A 4412-nucleotide genomic window follows, 5' to 3' on the forward strand; every position below is an offset into this window, starting at 1 on the left:
TTTATTAAGAGTGAATGGGTCCCATTTCAGTTCTAATTTTAAAGCCATGCTGTCTTTGCCTTATCAGACTTATCTTGGTATGTTGAGAAGTCTGAAACCTTGAAGCTTGCTTGGATTTCTATTCATACCAGTTCTGTGATTCCCAGAGAAGGGAAACAAACTACTTGCTGCTGATGCAAAACTTCTATTAGTGGGGACCCATTTTCCAGTTCTTAATTTTTGATAACTAGAATACAGATAAAAGTCTTGCAGAACCTTGAAACGTTGATATAAATGAAATAACGTTTTTGTTTTTCTGTATTTTAAAGTGTGTCTCTGAAGGTATCATTGCTTTCAGAGATGTACAAATGCCAACCGTCATGCTGGAGCATGACTAAATCTCCTGGTGACAGCAAACCCACAGAGACAACCATGTAACAACAGTCAACGTGTATCAGTAACGTTTTTTAAGGCAATTTAGCAATACACCACAAACTCTGAATTCTGCATGTACTCTGCTTTGATCCTTTTTTTTTTCCACTTCTGGAATCATCTTACTGTGCAGTGGTACATTTCTCTGGTCCCACTCAGCTCCACAGTCCCACCTGACCCCCACAGTCCTGCAGCCACTTATAAAATAATCACCCAGAGGCTTAATATTATTTACAAACTGGATAGCCTATGGCAGGCTTCTTGCTAGCCAGCTCTTTTATCTTAAATTAACCCATTTAATCTATGATTTGCCACATGGCCATGGAGTTACCGGTCTGCTGGCATCTTGCTGCTCCTTGGGCAGCAGCTTTGCGTCTCTCCTGCCCTCCTTTCTTCTCTCCGTATCTCTGATTGGATTTCCTGCCTGCCTCTAAGCTGCCTTGCCATAGGCCAAAACAGCTTTATTTATTAGCCAATGGGAGCAACACATATTCACAGCATACAGAAAGACATCCCACAGCGGGCTTTTATCGTGAATTGAATGGCAATAGAGAAAATCTGATGCAAGTTGTGACCACTTAACAAACAGTTATACAATAAGTACTAGTACACTTTCTGAAAGAATGAGATACGGAGGCATTCACTTCTGTGGGACGCTGTCAGTGATATTAAACAAAAACAGTTGCAGGAAAACATCTAAAATATGAGTCAACGTCTGTAAAGATGCCTGGCTTGTGATCTGGTTACCCCCGGGAGTGGAAATGATGGGTGGGCATGTGTGGGGAGAAGACGTGGACATTCTTTCTTCATTTTACAAGTTTACGCATAGTTTGCGTTTCTCCAATGAATATGCAATGGTATTCTTTACACAATTTTGTAAGAATTTTTTTTCACTTTGAAGGGTAACTAATATTTTTTAAAGAAATTATTTTTATAAAGATGAAAGTAACACACATGTGCTGACTTAAGAAACAAGAAGTCACAAGTATCACTAAAAAAGAAAAATGACGGACCCTGGCCTTCTACCCAAGTCATTATTTCCTTCATAGGAGAAAATGTACTTGGGCTGCTCTGTGTGATAGCTGAGATAAACACTTGAAGCAATCTGGCAGAAGTCATCTCAGTACATAAAGCTCAAGGTGAAGGATTTCTTTCAAGAAGAATTAGTTATTTTAAAGTTTGGCACAGTTATCGATCCAAGTGAGATGTCCTAACTTGACTAAAGCAAATGTGAGTCAGGAGAATGACAGTTGTTAATGAAGTCCACCTTTCCCAGGGTCATATAGACCAATGGCTCTCAACCTGTGGGTCACGACCCCTGTGGGCATTCAAAGGACCCTTTCACAGGGTTAGCCTAAGGCCATCAGAAAACACAGATATTTACATCATGATTCATAACAGTAGCAAAATTACAGTTATGAAGTAGCAATGAAATAACTTCATGGTTGGGGGTCAGCACAGTATGAGGAACTGTATTAAAGAGTCACAACATTATGAAGGTTGAGAACCAGTGATATAGACCCAACTGATTCATGAACTTGGTGGAAAGTTCAAAGGTGAATAAGTTCAGTCTCTCTTAGAGCTGTAACTATAAATCTTTTTTTCATTTCATTTTATTTTAACTGTCTAATATTTTAATTGACAGCACATTAATATAATTTATTTTTTGGAGGATTTTATGTGAGTACTATATTTATATCATTCCACCCCCATAGTCTATCCAACTCCTCCCCTGTCCCCCACCACTCTTTCTCAAGCTTCTCATAGCCTCTTATTCTTTAATAATCATTGTGACATATTCATACATGTAAATATTATTGCTACATATGTATCTATACATATAAATTTATAAATGTAACCTGGGGAATTCATTTAGTGTTGTTGGAAATGTCTGCTTGTCTATAAAGGGAATTGTCCCTGGAAAAGACCAATTCTTTTCTCAAAAGACCTTGTGATATTTCCCCTACCCACCCTGGAATGTCAATTGGTGGTGTCATTTTTCCAGGTCTTGTTTAGGCATCATAGTGTTAAGATTTCCTGGGAGCAACTTCCTTGTCATATGTAGAAACACGTATGACAAGAGGTTCAGCAGATGCCTTGAACCTCTCTGGCTCTTACAATCTTTCCGCCCACTCCTGCATGATGCTCCCTCAATCTTTGGGGGTATGCTGCATATTTCACAACTGATGTTGGGCCCCACACAGTTAGTTGTTCTCTGCATTTGCCAGTTCCCTCTTTCTGTAATGGTCTCCAGTTGCAAAAAGAAGCTTCCCTGATGGGGTTGAGAACTACATTTACCTCTGGGTATAAGGATAAGTACTTGGAATGCAGTTATAAATTACAATGCTTTAGGAAAGTGGAAGTAATAGGCTCTCTTCTATGTTCCTTGGCCTCACCAGCCATGGGCTGAGTTTATATCACCGGGCATGAACTCCTTTCTGTTGAGTGGGCCTTCTGTACAGATGGCTACTGGTTACCTTCATGGTGTAAGTGTCACTGCTGCACCTTTTGGAGTGTCTTGTCATGCTGGTCATGGGGCTTCATAAGAATTACAGCAAAATAGGACTTTTTAATGGCTTTTCTCCAATTGACAGCTTCCATAGTTCCTTCCAGTACTATGAGAGATAGTCCTCAGGGAGGAGTCTTCCAGGTCACTTCAATTCCTGCAAGTCCTCTATAGCAAAGCGTGTGGTATCTTCAGTAACAGAGCCTTGCTTCCAATTTCTGGTAGGTAACCAAGGGCCATGTCCATAGCCTATATTGTTTTGGAAGTCTCTTGGACTCCCTTTACTAAGAACTTAAAAGGAGGTTTACTATGCCTGGTCCTGAGGTTTTTTGCTGGATAGTTTGTCGTTTGGGGGAAAACATTGTTAGCTCAAGTGGTGTAACTTTACATACATGTATAAACATATGTTTACATACATGTAATTGTTAAGTAAATGTAAAATAATATAAATCCCTATAGTACTTTCAAACATTCTTAGGGTTGGTTATTTCCCCTCCTCTCTCTCCCTGTCTGTTGCTTTCCTTCTCCCTTCCCCAGCTAAGTCTCTCTCCACCTCTCCCCTGCTTTTCCCGGTTCCCCCTCCATATCACCTGCGTCCTGCCATTCCTTTCTCTATAGTGTGTCCCACCATAGTATATTTTTATTTTCCTGGCATCTGTGATTACTCCATGATATTATTCACAACAAAGATTTGGAGCTAGTATCGACAAATAAGATAGAAAATGTGGCATTTGCCTTTCTGGGCCTAGGTTTAGGTTTTCTATTTTGTTCCATGAATCTACATATCTGTTTTGTGCCAATGTCGTGGTGTTTTGATCATTACAGCTCTATAATAAAGCTTGGGATCTGGAATGCAAATGCTTCTAGCATTGTTCCTTTTAAAGATACTTTTTGAGATTTTTTTTCTATTTCTCTGAAGGCTGTTGTGGGTATTTTGGCATTTTGATTGGGATTGCATTTAATCTCTAACTTTTTTTGGGTACATGGTTATTCCACAGTATTGATTACACCAACCACAAGCATGAGATGTCTTCCCGTGTTTTGGTGCCTTCCTTAATCTCTTCAGAATTTTAAAGGTTTTATTATAGTGGTCTTTCCTGTCCTTGCCTAAGCTTATTCCTTTTTTTTAGACTATTGTGAATGGGAGTGTTTCCATGACCTCTCCCAGCATGTGTGTTCTTGGATTATAGAAAGTTGACTTAGTTTTGTAAATTGATTTTGTATGCTGCCACTTTTCTCAAAGTGTTCATTATCTCTAGAAGTTTTTAGATATTTTTTTTTGGAATCTCTTATGTGTGCATATTATGATAAACAAATAAGAATAATTTGAGTTCTTTTCCTGTCCATGTCCCTTTAGTTTCTTTCTCTTGTCTTATTGCTCTAGCTAGTGCCTCAAGCATTATATTGAAAAGAGTGGGGGTAGTGGAATATATGTATTTATGTTATATACTATTTGATCCTGAGATGGGTGTGCAGAATTACCTACCCTTCTACT

The sequence above is a fragment of the Peromyscus eremicus genome, chromosome 11 (assembly GCF_949786415.1).
Source record: "Peromyscus eremicus chromosome 11, PerEre_H2_v1, whole genome shotgun sequence".
NCBI lineage: Eukaryota > Metazoa > Chordata > Mammalia > Rodentia > Cricetidae > Peromyscus > Peromyscus eremicus.